Raw genomic sequence first — 27,658 nt, 5'->3', positions numbered from 1 at the left:
TTAGGCTCCTTTTGAATTTATGGGTGCAGATGCCTTAATTACGACCCACTGAGCCTCAGTGGGGAGGCTGGCTTAACTCATCACTCCTTCATGTACAAAAGCGGTTAGCCATTTAGCCAGTCAACCACTGGCGAGCTGCACTGCTTTGCTGCCATGCACACTGGTGCCCACCAAGCCTGGGCACACTGTTTTTATACTGAAAGATAAAACAAAACAAAGCCCACTGCCATTGACTCTTCACCACAGAAATCTGTAAAAACTAAATAGTAATGCAATTATGTACCCAAATACAAGCATTAATCCTAATCCTTTCCTAAACAAATTAAGGACGTATTACAATGTGCAGCATACAGACCAATTTCACTTCTGAATAATGATGTTAAAATACTCTCAAAAGTCCCAGCTAGACGGATGGAGAAAGTGCTGCCTTTAGTAATATCACAAGATCAAACTGGATTTATTAGAGGCCGACATTTAAAATCTAATCTAAAATTTAAAGGTGTCCAGTCTTCGACACCTGTTTAATGTAATATACTCACCTGCAAAGTCAAACATCCCAGAGATTTTATTATCCTTGGATGCAGAAAAAGCATTTGATATGATTGAATGGAACTACCTTTTCACCAGATTGGAGAAATTTGGGTTTTGCCTGAACATTTGTGCATGGATCAAACTACTGTATACCAATCCAGAAGCCTCAGTTTGTATTAACATTTGTTCAGACTACTTTAAACTAGAACGTGGTACCAGACAAGGATGCCCCTTGTCACCACTGCTATTTGCAATCGCTATTGAACCACTGGCAGCTCACTGTCAAAATGCTTATGAGATAAAGGGGATTATCAGAGAACAACTAGAACAAATACACGCTGAGTATTTTTTATGGAAAATAACACAAATGTACAAAAATACAAAATTATTTGCAATAGCAACAGACTGTATTTTGCCACTTACTCAGTCTCCTGGTTTTATTGCATAAAACTCAATTTCCTAAGTACAAATACGAGATCTCAAATCCTCATAATCCAGTTCAGAGTCTCTAGGGGCTCATAGCAATGGACACCATTATGGGAACAGCCCAGGACAGAGGACACAAATTCTAAAGGACCACTTGAGGAACTGTAAGGTGAAAGATTGCTTGGCTGGCCATGGATACAGTGCTAAATGAACACTTGAAACTTGTAAAAGAACACTGATGAGCCACCATATTCAAACCAAGACTTGAAATTTTGCAAGGGTGAACCTTAATATGATACGAGGGGTCAAATTCAGTCCTTTTCTCAAAACCTTGAAAAAATGCCAATGTTAATATCAACATATGGAGTGTTGTTTTATGCTATTTCAAGGTGGATGATCACAAATATGATATTTTTGATATTAAATTCTTTACCGGTGGCCCTAGCCCTCTGAGAGCCACTGCCAGAAGGTCACAAATAACACAAATTTTAGTCTGTTTCAAGTTTGGCGATTATGAATATAAGGTTATTTTTGATTTTTAATCCTTTACTAGTCCTCTATGAACTTCTGTCAGAGGGTATAAAATTCAGTATATTTAAACTTGAAACACTTCAACTGAAGTACAGATTTTAAAATTTCAAAAATCTGATACAACTAAGGTGGCACGGTGGCACAGTGGTAGCGTTGCTGCCTCACAGTTAGGAGATTAGCTTCCCGGGTCCTCCCTGCATGGAGTTTGCATGTTCTCCTCATGTCTGTGTGGGTTTCCTCCTGGTGCTCTGGTTTCCTCCCACAGTCCTAAGACATGCATTTTAGGTGCGTTGGTGATCCTAAATTGTCCCTGGTGTGTGTGTGTACCCTGCGGTGGGCTGGCACCCTGCCTTTCGTCCTCTGTTGGCTGGGATTGACACCAGCGGACCCCAGTGACCCTGTAATTAGGATATAGCGGGTTGGATAATGGATGGATGATACAACTATTATTGTTTATAATATAATTCAACCTCATGACATTTCTTATGAACACCTCAAATTAGGTCCATATTTCAGACTTTTTATAATATTCTAGCTTCAGCACCCGTTGAAGACAGGTAATGGAATTATTTAAAACTATTAGCTCTCTCTTGCCCTATGTGTGCATTCACCACCTTTCCTTCGTATCTTCATGTGTCTGAATGTCTCTTCACTGGCACTTCCTTTCTCCCAGCACTTTCCCATAAAGCCTGCTATTCTCGAGGTGCCCCTCTCACCTGCTGTCTGGTTTTAAACTTGCCATTCAACTATACAATGCTCTCAGCGTGCCTCATATGCCGTTAGTCCTCATGTGTCCCACACTTGCACTTCCTCTTTCTTTGCAACACCAAAGCCACACTGACATATCAGGTTGCTCTGACAGACTGCTCACAAAGACCTTAGTGTTAATATAATTTAGTAGATCACATAACATTCTCATCCCTTCCTCATCCACATTCAAGGTCTCAGGAGGCCAGAGCCCATACTGGCAGCATTAGGCACAAGCCATGTGGTGAACTTTGCCAGACTTCCAGTCTGTTAGAGGGCACATTTATGCACATCCACGCTCATTGCAGTCTGGACTTCCCACTTAGCATAATGCTCATCTTAACATAATGCTCACCCCTCATAGGTGTGGCAAGAAGTGCAAACTCCACAAATGCAATACGTGAGTGCAAATTTTGGACCACTATGTCAACATAGTGGTCTCATATTATAATCATCAGCATTAAGGGGATGCCTTAACAAGAGGAAGCTTACAAAATATCAATATACTGTATGTCTAATTCATTTGAATGTCTAGCACTAAAAGGAAGAATTAACAGGCAAGAATCATGTTGAGTTTCTTTTAATAGCAGCCTACTTGGGCCTAGTATTTGCTACCACACAAAACCACACAGGTGGTGCCAATGTGGGAAAACGTCCATTGTGTAGATGTCACAAAACAAAACCACTGGCTTTGATGCAATCGAGGCTTCACAAAAACTTTTCCTCTTATTTCTTTGATGTGATCTGGATCTCACAGGGGAGTTATTGTTCTGAGGCAATCAAGGCTTACTGGTGACCCTTACCCACTTCTTGTTTCATCATAGTTGTGAATTCACCACCATCAGGAGGGACGTGGTTCTTAATGAGGCATGTGCGGTATATAGAAGGAAATAAGGACTGCCCTAATTTTGCTTACTGTCTGAGGAGAACTGGCATACCGAGACACATACTGTAACGTGGGTGTTCCACCAACAGCACTAGAGTCCATTCAGCTTGTGGGCGACTAGCAAGCAGAGGTGCTCTGACTGCCTCTAGATCAGTGTAACTATCATAAGTATTTTCTGAGACATCGCAATAGTTTGGATGTAATTCATAAATAAATTAGTTGTAGGAATGTTGGGAATTTTTTTGATGTCATTGTGTTACCATTTTATATCAGAGTAGCTGTGCTATCCATCTAAGACAGGTTGAAATCTAACTGATCAATGTAAGCCTCAGAATTAACATTTGCAGCGCAGCATCTGTTGGAATGAATTTTGTAATGCATGTAGTAATAAAATGTATTGCACTTTTCATTTTAAAAGACCTATTTGTAGTAATAACATCCATCCAATCATTTTCCAACCCGCTGAATCCAAACACAGGGGTCTGCTGGAGCCAATCCCAGCCAACACAGGGCACAAGGCAGGAACCAATCCACTGCAGGACACACACAAACACACCCGGGCCAAATTAGAATCGCCAATCCACCTAACCTGCATTTCTTTGGATTGTGGGAGGAAACTGGAGCGCACGGAGGAAACCCACACAGATACGGGGAGAACATGCAAACACCATACAGGGAGGACCCGCGAAGCGAACCTGGGTCTCCTAACTGTGAGGCACCAGAGATACCACTGCGCCACCATGCTGCCCCAGTAATAACATGCATCAAAATATTTGTTTGGGCTGCACCATCTGTTGGAATGAGAAAATGCAATGCATATGTCTCTATTATATGCCATTCAGTATGGGATTCATAAAACTTGTGTTAATATTTGTGATGAGCCTTCTGTTGGAATGACAAATGCAATGAATCTTATTGCTAAAATTGTTTGTGATTTGCAGTCTTTTGGAATGACACAGATACAGCAACTGGACAGACATGCGGACAGACATCCTTTTATTAAGGTGGATGCCAAAGTCTGTCTATCTGTTACACGATTACTGGACTAGAACTTTGATTTCGGTCTTGATTGAAAGCTTTATGATCTGATATGTTCTGAAAATGTCACAAAAATCAGTTAGCAGTAACCTCAGTAGAGTGGGTCATGGGTTGCAAAGGCAATGTAAACCCAAGTGACATAGCAGAAAGAAAAAGAAGAGCAGTACCATGTGGCTGATTGACAAGTAATTAGCAGAGGCCGAATACAAGATATGGAACACATTAACAGAGAGAGAGAGAAAAAAAATTATCAACAACATCTGCTGAGTGTCAAATGACAAAACTGACCGGTGTACTACGACGATATACAGAAGTAAGTGTGTTATAGGAAATAGACAGGAGCTGTCTCTTTGTGCCTGCGCACATTGACTTGTGCCGACTTCTTTTACTAATTTGGTACCCAATAAGAACAGCAGGCAGTGCCGTGGTAACTGACAGGCTGTTTTTAAATTTCAATTTTTTTGTCTTGCTTCTCATCAATGGCACCTTCCTCTTCTTTCAGTTTATTTTAAAATCTCAAGTGCTAATTAGCCTTTCCTTTTAATTCCCTGGAGTCATAGTGTGTCCCTATAGGGGACACTGTGAGAAATCCGCTTTGATATACATGCTGGTTTGACAGTCAGGTATTCCACGCTAGATCTTAATTAATGCCTGTCTAAAAAAAAACAAGCTGGAAATTTCATTTAGGCAGCACTTTTCAGCATGCAAGTGTTTATTTGTTCTTTAATTTCTAAAGAAGGAGCATAGGCTTCTGGGATGGGGGTTAAGGTCGGGCCTGCAATGCTCTAGCCTGACTGACTAATTAATTATACGGCTGCCAGAATGGGCACACAGCATTTGATACTTTAGGTCTGTTCCCAGCCTTCTGTGTGGACTTGACATGTTCTCCCCATTGCTTGAAAAAATTGGAGGGAATTTGGGATTGTCTGAGAATGTTTTGTGATGAACTGGCATCCCACGCACGGCTTCAGTCTTAGCCCAGTATTTGATATGCTTTGGTACCTCATGAGCCTGATCGACAATTGTCAAGTCAAGTCAAGTTGGGTAGCATGCACTGGTATAGTGCATTGCCGCACCCATTACACAATGAAAAAAAATGAATTGATAGATTTAGATGGGCATTCCTGGTGATTTATTAAAAATGTAAAAAGAAATTTGTATGAAGTGCTATCTCCATTAATCAGTTATTAGATATCATGAGGCACAAGTGGTCTTGTCAAATACTTTCTCAGTATTATAATTTCTGAATTTTAATAATCAACTGCATAAAGGAGATATAACCAAGTGAAAGAGTTGGGAGACCACCTTGGTGACCCCATATAATTTGAAGGAATGCACAATAATGCAACACTTAATAGTTTGCAAAAACATCTTTCCAGACACGAATTCAAAACATAACTTTAGAGCAAGATGGACAGTTTCTGGGTTATGTAGTCACTTGGCAGGAAGGGGCAGGTTGAGAAGGGCAGACAATGGAAGTGATGTCAGCAGTGCGGTGGCTGTCAGTCTTCCATACTGCAGAGGGAGGAAGAAAGAAGGGAGTAGACCGCAGCGCCAACCCCTGGTTTGGAGGGTGTTTACCATCACCAGAGCCCTTAAGCTGTCTCCTATGCTCAATGCTCGTGACACAATCTTGGAAGCTTAATGGATGAAGAGCATAATGCAAGGGTGTGCAGTAATTTATCTACCTGATTATGAAAATAAAATCTGTTGGTCAAACTTACCTCATTTTGTTTTCATCGTAAATCCCCTTAACTTCATCACCGTTGGACCACTTTGCTTCCAGTGATTTAATCTCTTCGGAATTAAAGGATTCATTGTGGTCCTCCAGCCAAGCTGTTACTACCTCCTTCAGGTCATCATCATCAGAAAATTGTAGTCCACAAAAAAAAAAAAAAATCACTTAAGTCTGGACTGTATGGTGGATGGTCAAGCTCTGTGAAGCCACATTCCTTGATGGCAGCCTTGTGGAAGAGTTGGTTTTTCCAGTCATGGTTGACTTGAGTGGCATGAATTCCAACAGCAGAACCCCCTCCTTGTATTCCAGATGACTGCTACACACAAAATGTCATGGGTGTCGGGGACCCCGTATGCTTCCATTGCTTGGACTCTTGTTTGGTTTCAAGGTCATGGTTAGTGAGCCCATATTTTATACCTAGTAACAATACATGAGAAAAAGACAGTGGAATTTTCTCTAAGAAGGTCCATGTTCTCATGACTGAATTCCCAGTGATATGTTCTCTGATCCAGTGTCGGCATTCAGAGAACTCATCATGAACTGACCTGTGATATCATCACATAATTATAGATTATAGCGGAAACTGTGCCAGCTGGAATGCCAAGTTCAGACATTAATCTTAACACAACAATTTTCCATAATTATAGTCTCCACTTTTTAGCAAATTTCCTGTGAAGTTGCCTCCACAGGATGCCCTGTGTGGGGATCATCATCAGTCAAGTCCCAACTCCATTTAAATTGCTCGGCCCAAAACTTTTGCCTATGGTATATGGAGGTGCATCATCACCATACAGAGCATTCAACCTCTCATGGATTTCCTTTGCCTTCATCTCTTCCTTTGTAAGGAATTTAATGATGGAACGATTTTCTCAGTCTGTCAACTTCTTGACAGACTTGCAAGTAGATGTGTCTGCCATTGTCTCTCTCTCTCTCTCTATGAGTGCGTGATATGAAATGACCTCAAACTGCATTTGCGTTATTCCATGAGATACCCTGATCTCCAGTGACGAATTCAGATCTGTAGCATAAATATGTAACACTCAGGTAGATCAGTTATTGAACACTGGCTGCCCTAAAGTGTCACACACCATAAACAATCTTCCAGGCACACAAATGAACAAACTTTAAAAAGGAAGGCGTTGACCGACTTTGATAGAATTAGTTCTTTATTGTGAAACCATACTTGTTTGAACCAGAGTTCATGGATTAAAAGTTGAGGCAAATGGAGAATGATGTTGCCCCTAAAGAAGCAGTTGCACACAAGCAGAGCAGATAGAGAGAAAGGAACGTGAGTACATGGTGGTGTACTTCTAGGAAATGTCAGACTATGTCAAAAAAGTCAAAATGTCTTCGTTGCAGAGCAAAAGACCTGTTTATGCAACCATTGAGAGACCTCAATATATCGATAGGTGAGAGACTTCCCAAAATCTAAGCCCAGGCTTGCTGAGACTTTAGGTTCAATATGGCTTTTCCCCAAAAAATTACCTAAGTATAAACTCAACACATAACTGAGCCTTGGGGAATGCACAAACCAGTGTGTTTCTTCACACCGGTCCCAAGCCTGGATAAATGGGGAGGGATACGTCAGAAAGGGCATCCAGTGTAAAGTTTTGCCAGATCAATATGCGGACAGTACAGATACAATACAATACAATGCAGGAGGAAGGTTAGGAGAGTGGAAGTAAGGGTGGGAACTTTGAATGTTGGCAGTATGACTAAAGTAAAGAGAGTCAGCAGATATGATGGAGAGAAGGAAGGTTGATATATTGTGCATGCAAGAGACCAGATGAAAGGGGAGTAAGGCCAGGTGTATCGGACATGAGTTCAAAATTGTTCTACAATGGTGTGGATGGGGGGAGAAATGGGGTAGGAGTTATCTTGAAGGAACAGTATGTCATGTGATTTGGAGGTCGTAGGTGGCACACGGCATGGACGGGCATCCTGGCAAGGAGTTGGGAAGATTCCTTAACCAGATGGGAAGCTCTGAATGAACAGAAAGGCCCCTTGGCCAAGAGAGTGAAGGATGTCTCACCTGGGCAAGGTTGCCCTAACGGGTGGACGGACATCCTGAGTAGAAGAGAAGGTTCCTTATCCGGACGGGAAGCCCCAGACAAATTGACAGGCACCCCGACCGGGTACACGTGTAACTCCTTCCCTGCCTGAGATTAAAGAAGATATGGAAGGACTATCTCTGAGGGGTGTTTATCCACCCCCAAACCCCCACCCCCATGCATTAGATGACAGAAGACCTCCATATTCCTGCCCATTCGGGAACCAACAAGGAGTGCTGGGAGTTGTAGTCCAGCAGCACAGCCCAGCTATGGTCCATGGGTGCCGCAATAGGGCGCTGCAGGGGGATGCGCTTTCCAATATATTGGACTCCTGAATGACCCACAAGTACTTCCAATGGGCAGCAGCCCTGACACCAGAAGTAAGTCGACTGTAGAGATTACTTGTGCTTTGTGCTGTACATTGAGGTACTGTGTATAATAAATCATCCATTTATTTGAACCCAGGACTGTGCTTGTGTTTGTGTGGTCATGTTAGGGGCTCACTGGTGCCCTGTGTCCATCACAATTTGAAAAGAGTGGCGGACAGAATGATGATTAGGAAGCTAGAAATTGAAGGTGTGATGATGAATGGTATTAGTTCATATGCCTCGCATATGGGTGTGCAATGAGTTGGATGAAGTGGCGGAGAGTGTATCCGAGAGAGAGTGGTAATTGGAGTGGAATTCAGTAGACATGTTGGTGAAGGGGACAGAGGAGATGAGGATGTGATGGGTAGGTATGGTGTCAAGGAGAGAAATGCAGAAGGACAAGTGGTAGTGGACGGCTGCGGTGAATATATATTTTAAGAAAAGAGAGGAACACAGGGTGGCGTTCAAGAGTGGAGGAAGAAGTACACAGGTAGATTATATCCTGTGCCGGAGAATAAGTCTGAATGAGATTTAAGACAGCAAAGTGGTGGCAGGGGAAAGCATAGTTAAGCAGCAAGAGATGGTGGTCTGTAGGATGATGTTGGAGATCAAGAAGAGGAGGAGAGTGAGGACAGAGCCAAGGATCAAATGGTGGAAGTTGAAAAAGGAAGACTGTAAGATGGAGTGCATGGAAGAGGTAAGACAGGCACTGGGTGGCAGTGAAGAGTTACCAGACAGCTTGGCAACTACAGCAGATGTACTAAGGGTGACAGCAAGAAGGGTGCTTGGTGTGACATCTGTGCGGAGGAAGGAAGACAAAGAAACCTGGCAGTAGAATGGGGAAGTACAGGAGAGTATCCAGAGGAAGAAGCTTGCTATGAAGAAATGGGATAATCAGAGAGATGCAGAAAGTAGACAAGTAGGTAAGGCGTAAAGTGAAGAGAGAGGTGGAGAAGGCTAAAGAAAAGTCATATGACGAGTTGTACGAGAGTTTGGACACTAAGGAGGGTGAAAAGGACCTGTACTGATTGGCTAAACAGAGTGACCAAGGTGGGAAAGATGTGCAGCAGGTTAGGGTGATAAAGGATAAAGATGGAAACATACTCACAAATGAGGAGAGTGTGTTGAGCAGATGGAAAGAGTACTTTGAGAGGCTGATGAATGATGAGAATGAAAAAGAGAGATATGAATCAGGAAGTGCAACAGGTTAGAAAAGAGGAAGTAAGGACAGCTATGGAGAAGATGAAGAATGGAAAGGCCGTTGGTCCAGATGACATACCTGTGGATGCATGGAGGTGTTTAGGAGAGATGGCAGTGGAGTTTTTAACCAGATTGTTTAATGGAATCTTGGAAAGTGAGAGGATGTCTGAGGAATGGAGAAGAAGTGTACTGGTACCGATTTTTAAGAATAAAGGGGATGAGCAGAGCTGTAGTAACTACAGGGGGATAAAATTGATGAGCCACAGCATGAAGTTATGGGAAAGTGTAGTGGAAGCTAGGTTAAGAAGGGAGGTGATAATTAGTGAGCAGCAGTATGGTTTCATGCCTGGGATGAGCACTACAGATATGATGTTTGCTCCAAAGGTGTTGATGGAGAAGTATAGAGAAGGCCAGAAGGAGCTGCATTGCGTCTTTGTTGACTTGGAGAAAGCATATGACAGGGTGCCTCGAGAGGAGTTGTGGTATTGTATGAGGAAGTCAGGAGTGGCAGAGAAGTATGTAAGAGATGTACAGGATATGTATGAGGGAACTGTGACCGTGGTGAGGTCTGCGGTAGGAGTGACGGATGCGTTTAAGGTGGCGGTGGGATTAAGCAAAAGAAGATTAAGATGGTGTGGGACAACAAATGGATTATGGCTAGAAGACCTGAGAGAGCAAGAAATGGATGAAAAGATCCAGAGTTCACCAAGGTAAAGTGGAGCGGGTTATGCAGGACTCCGGAAGTGAGAAGCAAGATTTTGAACCTGCTAGTGGACTGAATGGGCAACCTATGTAGCTGAAAGAGAACAGTGGTGTTGTGAGCAGAATGCTTCATTTAGCTGCAGAGTTCTGAATAAAATGTAACATTTCTAAAGACTTTGCATTAATGCCATTGAATCAGTGCGAGACATGATACAAGCATGTGCATCATTACTAGTGAGACATTGGTGAAGACGAGTAAACTTATGGAGAGGAGCTTAATATGCAACTCAAAATGACATAATGGTTCAAATATTACACCAAGATTTATGACAAGAGGAGCAGCCTTAACAAGCATACTGTCAAGATGAACAGAAACATGTGGTGCTTTAGATAGTAAGGATTTAGGGCTGACCAGCAAAACTTTAGTTTTATCAGTGTTTAACTTGAGAAAGTTATCCTGCATCCAAAGTTTAAAATCTGAAATACAGTCCATATATTGGCATTACAATTATAACTGAATATCATTTGCACAACAATGAAGGTTAAAGCCATAAATACAAATAACCTGACCAAGATTACCAAGAACCAAATATTCCAACCAAATATTAACAAAGATAAAGAGGAAAAACTATGAAAACTCTGGCTATTTGAAAAACAATATTTATCGTAAAAAAGAAAATAACTTTAAACAAGAGTCAAAATGAAGATAAAACACAGGATTTGCCTAAAATGAAAATCAAGTTACATAACCCAGTCTGCTATCCAGAAGAATAAAAACACAAAACACACCAAAGAACCAAAATCCAAAAAAAAAACAAAAATCCACAAATACGCTCACAAAAGAAATTCCTACAACTCACAAAGGCGGTGCTAAAGACCTGACACTCTGCCTGGACTGTTTACACTAAGGTGCTGAACATAATGGGGGCACGATTCCTGAAACTCTATATTAGGGGACAGGGCACATAACTAGATTATTATTAACTAGACATTATTGTAACAAAAACTATAATACAGTATATACAAAATTAAGCAAAAAATAAACAAAACTATGTGGTGGGCTGGTGCCCTGCCCTGGGGTTTGTTTCCTACCTTGCACCCTGTGTTGGCTGGGATTGGCTCCAGCAGACCCCCGTGACCTTGTAGTTAGGATATAGTGGGATGGATAATGGTTGGATGGATGGTGTCACAAGAATGAGACATACTCAGATAGAGGTTTGGGGCAGCCACCCGTATAATCTGGTATCCTGGCTGCAAAGTCGTTTTTTTATAGAAATACAGAGCACTGAAGTGCATACAACCGAGTCCAAAACAAGACTGAGAGAAAAAGGGCAGGCTTTTAAAGGGGAAGACAGGAAGTGAGGTCATAAGGATCGGACACGTGTTCATCAATCATTGGATCAAGCCCGGACGTGACATCAGAGGAGCCGGAGCAGGTAAGGTCTGTTTCCATTGGTTCGGTCTCGGAAGTGACGTCAAGAGAGCCAGGTGAAATCTCCCGGGAATGGTCTACAGGGAAGGGAGAAACAGAGTCAGTGCACTCTGCCACATCCCGGCATGCCTCAGAACTGCCTTTACTCAAGCCCTTTAGCTGCCTCCTATGTGCACGTGTGTGACAATACAATACAATACAATACAATACAGTTTATTTTTGTATAGCCCAAAATCACACAGGAAGTGCCGCAATGGGCTTTAACAGGCCCTGCCTTTTGACAGCCCCCCAGCCTTGACTCTCTGAGAAGACAAGGAAAAACTCCCAATAAAACCTTGTAGGGAAAATGGAAGAAACCTCGAAAGGCAGTTCAAAGGGAGACCCCTTTCCAGGTAGGTTGGGCGGCAGTGGGTGTCAAAAGTAGGGGGTCAATACAATACAATATACAGAACAGAACAATTCCTTAAGACAGCATAATAATAAAAATTTTAGAAGTACGGTTTAACAGTAGATGATATGACATAATTAGGTTTGATATTTTAGAGTCCTGAGACCTCATCCATCTAGCTGCCTCCCCATTTGGCCATGCCACGGCTGAAACGTTGCTCCGATGAAAGGACCCCTCCCCTTAGCCCAGACCCATTGGGTAAGGCTACCCTAACCGAGAGGTCGTGAACCCGAGAAAAAGCAACAGCGTTGGCATAGAGAGCGCCTCGGCGATGAATGAGCGAAAACTTATACGGCTGTAGGTCAAGAAACCACCGGGTGACCCGCGGATTCGACTCCTTGTGCAGGGCCATCCACTGTAGAGGTGCATGGTCCGTGACAAGGGTGAATACAGGTAGTACCTAAGCTGAGTAATCGCCCATTTAATCGCCGGAGCCTCCCTTTCCACCGCTGCATACCTGGTCTCCCGGTCCAACAGTTTCCAGCTCAGGAACATGATGGGGTGTTCCACACCATCAACACTTTGGCTCAGCACGGCGCCCAGGCCTGTGTCCGAAGCGTCCATCTGGAGAATGAAAGGCAAAGAAAAGTTAGGTGCCATCAAAATAGGTGCGGACGTAAGGGCCTGCTTTAAGCCACCAAATGCAGCGCCTCTCTTCTCAGTCCATACCACAATGTTCGGGGCCCTCTTCTTTGTTAAATCAGTCAAGGGCGCCGCTCTCTCCGAAAACTGGGTTACAAACCGGCGGTAGTACCCGGCTAACCCGAGAAAGGATTGGACCTGCCACTTGGTTCGCGGACGGGGCCATTTCAAAATGGCATCAACTTTGGAGCACTGTTGCCTTACGGTACCCCGACCCACCAGGTAGCCTAAATATTTGGCCTCACTCAATCCAAAGAAGCATTTCTTGGGATTAATCCGGAGCCTGGCCTCACCAAGTGTTCGCAATACCGCTCGGATATGCTGTAGGTGTTCCCTCCATGTGCTGGAATAGATGACCACGTCATCCAGGTAGGCAGCACTGTATGAGTTATGAGGCCGAAGCACTTTGTCCACACGCTGGAAGGTTGCTGGAGCCCCGTGTAACCCAAATGGAAGGACACGATACTGCCAGTGTCTGCTAGGGGTACTAAACGCGTTTTTTTCCTTCGCAGAGTCCATTAAAGGAACCTGCAAGTATCCTTTTGTCATATCAAGTGTTGTCAAATATCGAGCCTGTCCAAGCCTCTCGAGCAGGTCGTCCACTCGTGGCATTGGATAGGCATCAAATTGGGAGACTTGATTAAGCCGACGGCAGTCATTGCAAAACCTCCAACTCCCATAAGGCTTACCAACGAGCTCAATTGGGCTGGACCAGGGACTATAACTTTCCTCAATCACACCTAGCTCCAGCATGCGCTTATCTCAAGCTCCACTTCAGCCCTTTTTGCCTCAGGAAGACGATACGGGCGTTCTCGGACAATAACCCCGGGCTCTGTCACAATGTTGTGCTCAACCGGAGAGGTCCTGCTGGGGTTTTCACTGACTACCTCCCGAAGTCCGTACCGAAGTTAAGGCTGTGTGTGTGAGCGAAGAGTGAGCAGGGCTGGCCGGAGGAGGGATCGGGGTCCCTGTCCTTCCACGGTTTCAGCAGGTTCACATGATAAACCCGCTCCTTCGGCCGACGATTGAGTTGACTCACCAAATAGTCGACCAGTCCCTTCCTCTCCTTAACTTCGTAGGGGCCTTGCCAATGGGCAAGCAACTTAGAGTGGGAGGTAGGCACTAGGACCATGACCCGATCTCCGGGTGGAAATCCCGAAGAGACGTGCCGCGGTTGTAGTAACGGGCCTGTGCTGCTTGAGCCTCTTCCATGTGACTTTTAAGGAGAGGCTGAATCTTTCCAAATCTATCTCGTAACTGCGCGATATACTCTAATATGTTTGTAGAGAGAAGAGCCTCTTCTTCCCATCCTTCTTTTAGAATGTCTAATATGCCCCAAGGTCGTCGCCCATACAGTAATTCAAAATGGGAGAACCCCGTGGAGGCTTGTGGGACTTCCCGATAGGCAAAACGGACAAGGGAGAGGAGCTGATCCCAGTTCCTTCCATCCTCGCTGACCACCTTACACAGCATTTGTTTGAGAGTCTGATTAAACCGCTTTACTAACCCGTCGGTTTGAAGATGATACACCGCAGTCTTTAAATGCTTTATTTTCAGTAACTTGGCAGTCTCCTTGAATGTCTCCGAGGTAAAAGGTGTCCCCTGGTCTGTCAAGACTTCCTTGGGAATCCCCACGCGCGCAAAGACCCCTAGTAACTCCCGTGCGATGTCTTTAGAGGTAGCTGAGCGCAATAGAACAGCTTCGGGGTATTTTGTAGCATAATCCATGAGGACTAAAATGTACTTGTGTCCTCGGGCTGAAGGCTCTAGGGGTCCGATCAATTGAACCCCAATTCTGTGGAAGGGAATGTCAATTAAGGGTATAGGAACGACAGGAGCACGGTTCCTTCTAGGAATTTGTCACAGTTGACACTCTGGGCAAAAAGCGCAAAAGCGATGAACCTCCTCATTGATCCCCGGCCAGTAGAAACGGAGCTTGATCCGCTCCACAGTTTTCTCTGTGCCCAAGTGGCCACCTAGGAGGTGGGCGTGTGCTAGCTCGCAGACCTGCCGCTGGAAGGTACGTGGAATTAGCAGCAGCTTTCTCTCCTGCCCATCATGCATTGCTACATGATAAAGGAGGTCATTGTCTAACACAAAGTGAGGACACTGTGGCATTGACTGGTTTGTGCTCTGGCCGTTGACTAGGACCACTGCATTTTTTGCAAATTTCAGGGAGTCGTCACTCCACTGCTCCCTTTTAAAGGAGGCCTGTGTCTCTCTAAATTGGAACCACAAAAGGGAGAGAGGGTCTGCACCAACCTCAATGGGCGTGGTTTCCTCCCGTTCTGCTCTGGTGGATGACGTGTCAGCACGCGACGGCCCGGGAGTTGCCACGTCACCAAGGACGACCGCTTCGTCTCGCTCTGCCGGCTGATTACACGGCGTGGAGGCAGCTTGAGATGGCTCATCTCCGTCCATGACTAGGCCCAAGTTAAACCCGGGAGTGGTAAGTGTCTCAACGCTTATGATATTAGGCCAGTCCCGCCCTAGTATCACCGGGTGTGGAGGATCAGGAAGGATTGCAACGGTTACTTTCTGAACTGATCCTACGTAGCTGATGACACAAGCGGCGGTCCTGTACCAGCGGGTTTCCCCGTGGACACAGGTTATACCGGCCTTAAATTTTAACCACTGTTGCGGTAGCACAAATCGGCGGGAAACAATGGAAATGTTGCTGCCGGTATCGAACAGAGCAGAAGTTTTAAACCTGTTAACGATCACCAAGCCTGTGTGTGGAACCGCCAACGGGTTTGTCAGAGCACACCAACCCCTCTTCCCCCTCCACCTGCATTCCACCTTATTCCCAAGCGGTTTGCATGCCCGCGGCCACGGGGATGCCGGCACAAGCTCTGGGTTGTACGGGGGGGGGCTAGGTTTTGGAACGTACTCCGGCCGAGTTCGGCCAAGGGACGGTTCAGCTGCCCCAGATTGTGAGGCCGTCCTTTGTTTTTCTACGAACTCTATGAGCTCTGCCATGTTTTTGAATTGTCTACCCCAGACCGGCTGGGTGAAGCCCCGGGGTAGTGTGTCCAGAAGCAGGTAGCAAGCCACCTACTCTATTATTTGAAAGGGCTTAAGTTTCTGTGGTCGTACCCACTGCCCTACATTTGCCCATAGGGACCAGGCTTGCTGTGGGGTCGGCCTCTCTGGGTCAAACCTCCAGTTTATCAGGTTACTCACTTGCCAGTCTGGGGCACCCCTAGATGGAAATCGGGGCTCTGGCTTCACAGGGAGGTGGGCACTCTCCTCCGAGACAGCATAAACAGCCCTCTTCGCCTCCCCTTTTGGAAGCAGCCCAAGTCTGTGAGTTCCTCCCGAACACTCCCTGGCCTGTCTAGGTTGCCTAGTGGAGCATGCCGGGAGCAGAGCCTGAACCAGGCCACTCCGAAACACGGGACACCCTCCCCGCCTGGAAACTCGGCCCCAGTCCTGTCCAGTCCTGTCCAGGACTTCTCGATCCTGCCGACTACGCCAATGTCACAAGAATGAGACATACTCAGATACAGGTTTGGGGCAGCCACCCGTATAATATGGTATCCTGGCTGCAAAGTCATTTTTTATAGAAATACAGAGCACTGAAGTGCATACAACCGAGTCCAAAACAAGACTGAGGGAAAAGGGAAAAAGGGCAGGTTTTTAAAGGGGAAGACAGGAAGTGAGGTCATAAGGATTGGGCACGTGTTCATCAATCATTGGATCAAGCCCGGACGTGACATCAGAGGGGCCAGAGCTGGTAAGGTCTATTTCCATTGGTTCGGTCCCGGAAGTGACGTCAAGAGAGCCAGGTGGAATCTCCCGGGAATGGTCTACAGGGAAGGGAGAAAAAGAGTCAGTGCACTCTGCCACATCCCGGCATGCCTCAGAACTGCCTTCACTCAAGCCCTTTAGCTGCCCCCCATGCGCACGTGTGTGAAAATGGATAAACAATACTATATTCAGCACACAAAGGACAAAATGATTATAGACAAAATAGTATTTAATAATTAACAAAATCAAATATACAGTTCAACGTTACAAATTCCTTTTTTTGTATAGTGCTTTTCACTGAGTGAGCACAGAGCACTGTGAGCAATTCTAAGATTACAGTAATTACTAAATACAGAACTGGTACACATAAATATACAGATTTATTAAAACACATGGAGTACAAGGTAGAGAAGGATTAAACATAAATGGGAACCAACAATGCCAACCTGTTAATTCTTTGATGAACTATGACCAATTGACAACGGTGGAGATTAAAATTGTAAAAGAGAAAGTCAAAGACAAAGTGACAGTCCTGGAGACCTCGGCCAACTGGCCACCGACCTGTTCCTGGGATTTCTATAGCAGAGTCTGTGCCAGCTGTCCAGTCAGATGAGAGAATCTTTCCTTCCGATGATTCCTTAATCTGAGATGACTTTTCCATATGCAGGAGAGCAGCCTGGCAGTAGAGCAATGGCACAAAGAGCTACATCCAAATACTGAGGAGAGAAACAGAATAGAGGAGGGTTATTAGCTGTTTATAAATATTGAATTGCTAACATTTCTGTACAAATGACCATCACAGAGAAATGCAGTATGCACAGCTCATCAGCAGCTCTAGGCAGGGTATCCTAGACTATAGTCACAAGTCTTCAGGCTGATTTAAAAGCTGAGGGTGAAGGGGCATCTCTTATCAAATATTAAGACTTTACTTGAGCCTGACTAAACCATAACATTGTATTGGCTGATGTGAGCCTTTGTTAGAAGTCCTCACACAAACAGAGAAACCAGTGTGAAGTCAGGGGCTTAGAGAGGCTACTTGGAAAAGTCATTTGGAGGGAAATGTCTGCTGTGTCTTTATCTAACAAATAACTGGACATTTTTATCAGTACAAAGGGAGTTTACAAATGAAAAGGAGGAAAGTTCTTTGGTTTGCTATTAGCTTGGTTATCCCAGTATCTCATGCAGATACTTTTAAATAGCTATTTTCTCACACTATTCACATACAGTATATCTGTTTATGTGTATTGTTATCTGGCCACGTTTCATCATTATGCTTTGTGTTTATGTCACACGTGTCTTTTATCGTATTTTTATGTTTGTAATTGTATAGTATGCCAGACTCAAACTGTATGTACAGTGGAAGTGTGCTTACTAAGAAGAATTTAATTGAAAGTGACTTGATTCTTTCATTATGTGTTTTTGCATATTATTCTTCTTGGCTGAGATTTTGTGTTTTGGGTGTCATGAATTGATGAAGCCATTAAAATGGCACATTATCCTGTAATTGACATTAATGTTATGGAAATTCATTTAAGTGAATTTGCGTACCAGTTTGTAAATAAAGGATGGAGACTGTCGGGGTTTGGCTATGATTAATAGTCCTTTTTTGTGTTACCTATCCACCAATTAACCATAACATTTAAAGCACCTGCCTAGTATTGTGTATGTCCCCATTCTGCCACCAAAACAGCTCCAACCTGTCAGCACATGGCCCCCACCCCTCAGACCTCTGAAGGTATCCTCTGGTATCTGCACCAATATGTTAGCAGCAGATCCTTTAAGGTCGGGCCTCTATGTATCGGACTTGTTTTTTCAACACTTACCACAGATGCTCGATCTGATTGAGATCTGCAAAATTTTGAGGCCAAGTCAACATCTTGAACTCTTTCTTGTGTTCTTCAAACCATTTCTAAACAATTTTTGCATAGTGGTAGGACATATTATCCTGCTGAAAGAGGCCACTTCCATCAGGGATTTCCGTTGTCAAGGTCTGGTAGATGGTACATGTCAAAGTAACACCCACATGAACACCAGGAACAAGCATTGCCCAGAGCATCTCACTGCCTCTTTTGACTTGCCTTCTTCTCATAGTGCATCCTGCTGTCATCTTGGCCCCAGGTGAACAACACACACACACACTGCTGTCCTCATGATCTAAAAGAAAACATGTTTCATCAAACAAGGCCACCATCTTCCATTGCTTTCTGGTCCAGTTCTGATACTCACGTGCCCATTGAAGGTACTTTCACTAGTGGAAAGGAATCAGCATGGGCACTCTGACCAGTCTGCAGCACACTTGGTGTTCTGACAACTTTCTCTCATGGCCAGCATTAAGTTTTTTCAGCATTTTGTGTTACAGTGACAGTTCTGTGGGATCGGCCCAAGCGGGCTAGAATTTGCTCAACATGAGCCTTAGTGAGCCTTGGGGGTCTATGGCCCTGTCACTGGGGCACCACTTTTTGTAGGCACTAACCACCTCACGAGATCTGCCATTTTGGAGATGCTCTGACCCAGCTCTCTGGTCATCACAAATTGCCCCTTGTTAGAGATGCTCAGATCCTTATGCTTGACTATCTTTCCTGATTCTACCACATCGCCTTCAAGAACGGAGTTTCCTCTAGCTGCCTAATATATCAAGTGTCTTTGGAATGAGAGAGTCCATGTTATTCACTTCATCTGTCAGTGGTTTTAGTGTTGTGGCTTATTGTTGTATTAAAATATATTTTGTCAGATTTCAGTGGCGGATGGTACTCCTTGATATTTTGGTGCCAGTGGTACTTAGTGAAGGTTTCAAAATGTCATTCACTAAGCAGCTAGACTTTTCCATGTGTTGCCAGACCCAAGGAATCAGCAGTGAGTGTAAGTTTTATTCCACATTTACCAGTTTTGATAGCTTAAACATGCACTTACTGTAGGTAGCTCTGGAGTCCAGCACTGCTTCCTGCTTTTAATAGAACTCCCTCTGCCAGCTCCCAGTTTGCATCTTTACTGCTGCTTAGTGATGATCTCACAAGTGGAGATGACACTTGGCTGTCTGCTCCTTATTGGAATTCATTGGCTTTGCACCTGTGCCTGCTCTTTGTTAATTGCCTCCATTTGCATACAATTAATGATTACCACTCTCATCCTGTTGTCAGAAAGATGCTGGAATGTGTGATTTAATTTTTTTTTCTCCATAGATTTGAATAGAGAAAAGTATTCTGTTCGTTATAATTAACTCTTTTTTATTTTACAGAATTAGCTGTTTTCATTGTATTCCAACATAAAATATTAACAAAGAGCAGCTCCATGACAGCAAATTGTAAAGGAGAAGAGCAGCCATTTTAGTGTTGTGTCAATCTGTAGCCATCTCTATTATCATTAGAAGCTGAGGATTAAATAATCATGTGCACATTTAGATCAGGGAGATGAAGTCATGCTAAACCACAACAAATTAGTGAATAAACCCAGTTAAAAAAATTGGAATTTCTCAATAAAGATAGCAATGGGGAAGTAAAAAATGTTTAATTGGAACAAAAGTCAGTTTAACGAAGGAACTTATTGGAAGAAAATAGTGTGGCAACTGAGTGAACCATACTTGTGGGCTCTCATTAATGATATTTACTGAGAGTGTGTTGTGATTGTTTCTTTGATTTGGTGAAGATTCTGCCTGCAACATTTGCTGCTTCATTTAAATCTATCTTCTATTAATGTTTTTGTGTTCTGGAATAATTGAACCCAACAACTGTCTTAGGCTGATTCATCGTCATCATTATCACAGGCTTAGTGGCCATTTTCCAGGTTTTTCCCAGGTTTCCCATTTCCTCTTGTAGCAGTAGAGGCACTATTGCCCCCTTGAACCCTCAGGTACCACACCAAACACCAGGTAAAAGTCCAATAATTCTTCTGTTTATTATGTGCACCAAGCACCCTCCACTCTACACTACTTATTAATAATCACGATAATCCCAATCAGTCCTCCAACTCCCAGACACTTAGCCACTCTTCCTCCCAGCTCAGCTCGTCATCTGGGAGATCCCATAGTTCTTATATAGTCCCTGACCCAGAAGTGTTTCTCATCCTTCAGTCCATGATTTCTTATCACTTCTGGGTCAGATAAAAAGTCCTTTTCTTCACCCCGGAAGTACGTCATTTCTTCCGTCCATGTGACTCGGACGTACTTCCGGGGCATAGGGCAAATAGCAGTCCCTGGTTCTCCCTGGAGCGACCCCTGGTGGTCCTGATGTTATCCAGCAGGGCTTTACAGGAAAACTCCATAGTCCATGATGCCCTGCTGGAACCTGAAGCATCTCCATGTTGTAGGGATGGCTCCCTCTTGCGGTCTGGGGGTATTGGCCGGGATAAAAAGCCGGCCATGGACCACACTCTCCAAATCTTTTTTCTCCATACTATGTGTCATTGGCATCCTGTGGGATGAGATCTGTTCCTCCTATGTAATCCTCCACCTTCTCCAACCACATCACCTTTGGTCTCCCTCCTGGCCTCTGTTATAATTGTAATTTCGTATCATTTTTTTATGTGCTTTTCTCAATCATTTTAGGAGATTAGATATTTGTTTGGGGATTTTTCCAGTCAATGATCTTGATTCTCAACCCTGTGTACTTTTTTGGTGTACTTTTATTATTTTTAGGTTTTTTGTGCTGGTTCGGCTCCTGTGCTCAGTAGTTAGGGTAGCATCCTGCATTGTCAGGGGTATGCATTCTGCAGTCTTAACCCGTGACAGGATAAAAGGTCGACCTCAGAAAAATAATGAATTTCTTGGACACTCCTGTTTTCTGTGCCTGATTGATTTTGGTTTCTGTCTCACATTTTGGGTTTGGTACCATGCAGCTGTCCTTCTGGTTTTGACCTTTTTTTTGCTTCTGGATTGCATCTCAAAATATTTTTGCTAGTATTACTAGCATAGCAGCCTCATCTCCTCCACCTCCATTTTGGTGCACTTCTTTACCAAGTCTTCCTCTGCCTTTCACTCCATATGCCTGGACCAGCACAATACTTGCAACCTCCACACCAACTTCTTCTCTCAACTTGATATTCATCTTCTTCTCAATCCTGTATTGACTGAAAGAAGGGTGGTCAGTAAAAATATATGAGCATATAGTTAAATATTTAAGCAAAAGTCATAACCAGAATTTAAAAAGAAAGTCAACAAGACCAGAATGCTAACTGTAGCCGCCGAAGTATAAGGCGAAGTCGAGCAGGGGTAAAACGCATGCCGAAAGAAATCCAGTCCAAACGTTTGTTTTAAAAATATTTAGTGAAAGTTAAAAGGAAATAATCCACATGTTATAATATTAAGGTTAATGTGAATGTCTCTGTAAAACACGTTTATGGATTCATTCACATGTGCAGGCTAAGTTTAGCACACAGGGGCTAGTCTGCCTGCATTTTGAGAACCATTACTTTAGCAGTTTGAAGAATGAACAAACTGCAGTGTAGGCATTGTGCTATTCTTGTATATTTTGGAGGTGGGGTTGAGTCTTTTATGTCCTTGTTTGGAGACAAGAGAGGACCTGCACGTGGAAGAACCAGTATAAAAAAAGGCTTGGACACGGCCAAACCCTTTGAAGCTGACGGCCGGGTGATGTTATCCTCATTCGTCCCGAAAATCCTTTCAGCGCAGCAACGGAAAAATGGCAGACTGTGTACATCAAGATCCGACCTTGGTAGTGTCTGCTATAAGCTTCCTCCATTTAGAATGCCTCGCGAATCGTCATTAAAGAAAGCTAAGTAGAATTCTCTTATCTGATTTTTGTACTGCCGTAATCACTATGGGAGGGATATTGTCTTTTAATATCATATCTCTATGTATATTTTCGGTTACTTAAAATGCTGCAATTTAAAAGAACTTATTCCAACAAGGAAGCTTTTGCTTCTAAAGTAAACACCACACAAGAATAAAGGAAAAAATAGTTATACACATAGAATAAAAGGCAAAAAAAGGAAAAATGTATCTTCTCTAAACTTAGCTTTTCTTCAGAAACTTTAGTTATTTCTGTACTTAAAAGTTCTTAATTTCTTCTTCTGTACGCTTTAAGTATACGGCTTCGTGCTTATATAAGCACGTTATCTTCACAAATTACTTCACACTAGGGAATCCATTCGTGGACATTTTTCATTCCCGCAAACCCGGGAATGAAACTGCTGTAATTCCTGGGTGAATGGGAACGGCCAAGCTTGCATATATAGCATGTAAAAGTGTAAAAATCGATCAAGAAATAACAGTTATAGTTGAAAATAATTAAGTGGCATGGTTTTTTGGCCCACGGTGCAGTGTGTTGCCGATTAATTCAGTGAACAACAGACCAGCAGCAGTCAGTCTCCCGGGTCCCACTAAGACTGAGCACAATGGACTAGGAGGAGTCTGCACTCTGCAGCTCATGAATGCCGGAACTGGGCAGACTTCATTGACATCTGTGCTGTTGACAGCTTTGAACAGCAGTTTGAAATTGCAATGTGTCAGTCTGTTGCATTCGCATTATCTGTGCCAAGAAACTTGCCATCACAGAATGATGACAAGAAACTGGATGCATCAGTAAAAGCTGAAATGGCGGTGTTTCTGAGCAACGGCAAGCATGGGCGTTGTTTAGAACAAGTGTATCGGTATCTGATGACTGTGCTGTCTACTTCAGTGGAGGCAGAGCGTGTTTTCTCAGCGGCTGAAGTACTCTGCCCGAAGGGGCGCTCTTGCCTGGATGACCGCACGCTGGACACATTGTGCTTTCTACACTCTTATTACCACAACTAACTAGATACATGTACTTATATGACAGCATGAACTGCTTGTAGATAAGGTTAGTCTTTTATTGGTGTCAACATATTGCAGTAGTTTTATTAAAAATAAGTTTCGGTCACTCTAAAACCGTTCACATGTGAGATGCCTGTGCACTGTGTCATCCCCGGGAGCCTGGGATTCCCGGGAATGGATAAACCCGTTCAGGGATGGATTCCCTACTTCACACACTCTAAAAGCCCATAGGCGCAAGTACGAGCATGGCTTAAAACCATATGCCCTCTATGCCTTACACATGGCAAGGCTGTCACTAAATAAATAATGTTTAGTCAAAACTATTAGAAATGGCAAGAATATACCAATGCAATTCTACTTACAGGGGTTTTAGGAACCTCCCATAGATTATGCTTTGTCATCTAGTAAAATATTCATGAATTGTAAAGAACTAGGAAAATGGCTCTTACACTAACCAAAAATTAAAGTCAAAAGTTCAGAACTAAATATTAAAAGCCAGCAATCACAATGTCCCAAGAAGAACTGGAAGAATTGGAGGCTGCATGAAGTGACCTTTACATATCATCTCGTTGATGACATCATCATCACATGATTGCCAGGGCAATGAGCAACACGTAACCCACAAAATGGTGGCACCAAATTCCAAACAGAATGATTTAATAAATAAAAACCTTTAAACTAAGCTTCTCAACAAAATGGAAATGTAAGGAATGGATTCTATGAGTGAAGAAACTCTGGAAAAGGTGCCATTTTGGACTGAAAAACTGAATACGTGTCAGATACACCCAAGCCCATGATGCTCCCTGCGTTTGCTTGGTCTTTCTCTCCCTCCTTCTTTCCCAGCTGGCAACATTTCTCTCCAATGCCGAGCACAACTTCTCATACGCCTTTCATAATGTTATGATAATGTAATTTGAAAAAATATTTTTGCCCTCATAAATCTTTCCAAATTTATTATATGCTTTTCTAAGGATTTTAGACTACAGTATTAAGAATCATATTTCCTGTTATTTTCTTTACTTATTTCTTCTAGCGCTTACTGGATTTAGCGTTATCAATGTTCTTTTTTGTTTTAACCACATTGACATTTTGTTTTTCCTAGGCAGTGAGAATTTGTGGTCTTGTTGCCATGACGCAACGCTCCTTTCCTGGGGTTGTAATATTTGAAACAGCAGGGGTTAACGAAAAAGCTCAGATTTTAAAATAGGGTCATACACCAAAAAAGCTTGGGAACCTCTGTTTTTAACCTGTCACCTAAGTGACGTTAGATGTCGTGACCTCTAATGCCATGCCCCAGGCAACAGGGAGTCGCATCATAATGACAGGACTCAGAAAATGCCTGTGTCCAGGGAAAACCAAAATGGCTTTGATAATGGTGCAAACAAATTTCAACACTCTGAATACTTACTGAATTTAAAAACTTCCATGAAATTCAGCTTCCTGTTGGGTACAAAACATGACAAAAAATTGTTAAAATTAATAACAAAACTACATCATGACATGTCTTATATATTTCATGTGGCCCTCTGTGTGACTTGGCCGGCAGCAGACAATGTTACCATAAACAGTGTGCCCGTGGCCATGCAAAAATGATGAGAATAAGGAGAACACATGATAGTGTCACCAGAATAATAACAAAAATTAACAATGACCAGAAAAATAAATAAAATTTGCAAAAAGTACATGAAAATATATTCCAGAGTATAACAGTCCTTGGTGTGTGAGCATTAGGGGTGAAAGAGGAGGTAAAGGACAGAGTACAGTCTTCATTTCTTTGCAGTGTCCTGGGCAGTAGATATGCTTACCAGTGGCTGTTCTTCATCCTTCTAGTGTGGAAGAATAATTTTAGGGTAACATAGCATTCGTCAGGTGGCACGATGGTACAGTGGGTAGCGCTGCTGCCTCGCAATAAGGAGACCTAGGTTTGCTTCCTGGGTCCTCCCTGCATGGAGTTTGCATGTTCTCTCTGTGTCTGCGTGGATTTCCTCCCACACTCCAAAGACATGCAGGTTAGGTGCATATTGGCGATCCTAAATTGTGCTTGGTGTGTGGGTGTGTGCGCGCCCTGCGGTGGGCTGGCGCCCTGCCCGGGGTTTGTTTCCTACCTTGCACCCTGTGTTGGCTGGAATTGGCTCCAGCAGACCCCCGTGACCCTGTAGTTAAGATATTGCAGGTTGGATAATGGATGGATGGATAGCATTCATCTTTAAGAAATAGCATAAAGGGCTAATAAATGTTGGAAACCAGATAAAGATCAAGCAAACAACAAAACGTCCACTTAAATACAAGAACTGGTTTAGGAAACATACTGAGATGGTCAATTAAATAAAGAATATACCAGAAGAAAGTTTGATGTAATATGCAAAATGTACTGAAGGATGACAAAGAAATTAGCAGCTGTCCTATAAACAATGAGAATGGACAATTGTTATATGTACAGAAATGTCAAGGGTGGTGGTGCAACTCAAAGGTGTAAGAAGAACCAGAATGTAACAGACTTTTATTTTCTATAAATCATTTGGGTGTAAACCAATGAACCAACCAGAGTAACATGTATGCATTGACTGACACTGTATGTAAATTCAATAGTTTATAAAATGAACCTCTATTCTTTGTTTCTCTGACCATTCTGACCAGGCTGTAACAGACTGCTTTTGATGAATGCTCCCTCCAAGGCATGTTGCTGAGGAGTAATTAAAAGATACAATGAACAGATTTTCTCCTGCTTGATTACTAATTTGTCCTGTTAGGGGATGTTTCTTTCTTTAATAAGATGTTCAATTTCTGCCACACTACTCTTAGTAAACGTCATCATTGTGACCCTTGCAAACCTGATGGGCGATTCCATGTTGGAGGGTGAAAGGATTCCAGTAGCTTAGGGCTGACATAAGAAATGAGGTCAGAGGTCACAGAGCAATGTACTTTTAGAATGGACCTGTGGTAATACATGAGAAAATTCTGACTAGGAAATGTAGTAACCTCCTTGTCGTCTCTATGACCAAACCACCATGATATGCCTAGTGGTTTTGGTCACGTGAAGCTTCAGTGTGGTAAAAAAGTCAAAATAGTTGCATTCAAGCGCAAGGACAAGAAAGATGTTAGCCCCCTAAGTACTGCTCACAATGTAAGAAACGTCAGAGCTCGTGTCAGGGGTAATGTGGAAGTGACTGAGTATTGCGCTGTGGTAGCCTACAATAACACAAGGGGCACCTCCATTGTGCGGATCAGGCACTGACATTCTACCCTGTCATGTGTAAGCAATAGAAAAAAATATTATAAAATAAGTGATCAAAGAAATGCATCTGCTGTCCTGTTTGTGATAGGCTGTGTGTTGGTGACTGTCTCTAAACATGTCACATGAAGGGCATGTACCCAATCTGCCTCAGTACAGTGGTGGACCCCAGACAGACCTTCAATGCTGTTTTATGTTGATTTTTTGGTGTTGTCAGGGATGCCAGGGGCCATGACCCGGCCGGGACGCCATGAGGGACCGGATGTGGGTCTGCGCCCACCCTGGATCACGTGGGGGTCGCCTTCCTGGTTGCTCTGGGGACCCTGTAGGGGCCCGTGGTCACTGCCAGGAGGCGCCCCAATGCCTTGGGGACCTGTTACCCCAGCACTTCCGCCACACCAGGAAGTGCTGGGGGGAAGACTTTGGAGGATACCCGGAGAGCTGCCGGGAGAACAGCCGACACTTCCGCCATGCTGGGGCGTGGCCAATGGGGGAGTGTCAGAAGCACCTGGAGCTCATCCGGGTCATGTATAAAAGGGGCCGTCTCCCTTCATTCGAGGCTGGAGTCGAGAGGAGGAAGGACGAAGCTCAGGAGAGCTGTGGAGGCGGCCCGAAGACAAGGCATTGTGTGGCCAGGACTAATTTGGGGTTTTGTGCACGTGACTGCGTGACTGGTGTCTGTGTGACCATTGACTGGGGTCTGTGTGACCCATTATACTTGTAAATATTTGTAAATAAACGTGTGGTGGTTTGAAGAACAACATGTCCGCCTGTCTGTGTCCAGGCCGGGTTCACAGTGTTCACATTTTTCTATAACATATGAAAAAAATTATTATTGACAAAAATTTTCCAAAGGTTAAAAATGACATTAATGAGGGTAAATAGATTCTGCAAGCTACTGAAAACTGTGAGTTTGGTCAAGGGGTCATCATAGAGTCTTAAGTGACAATTATCTCTATAACATGCTTATGATAAATTCCAACAACTGTTTTGTTGTATGTAATACAAATACACTGGATTAGCGTGACTGTCTATGAAATCTCATTGTTTCCAAATTTCACAGATGCTAAGAGGAGGCTGTCTCATCGCATTCTCTCACTTTGTCGACTCATCTGCTAGAAGAACAAACAAATCTTATGGCTTCTGTACCTCCACTTCTTTGATAAAAAAGCCATCTCCTGGGATATC

Source organism: Polypterus senegalus, chromosome 18 (assembly GCF_016835505.1).
Source record: "Polypterus senegalus isolate Bchr_013 chromosome 18, ASM1683550v1, whole genome shotgun sequence".
NCBI classification, from domain to species: domain Eukaryota; kingdom Metazoa; phylum Chordata; class Cladistia; order Polypteriformes; family Polypteridae; genus Polypterus; species Polypterus senegalus.
Note: the sequence above shows the minus strand (reverse complement) of the source record.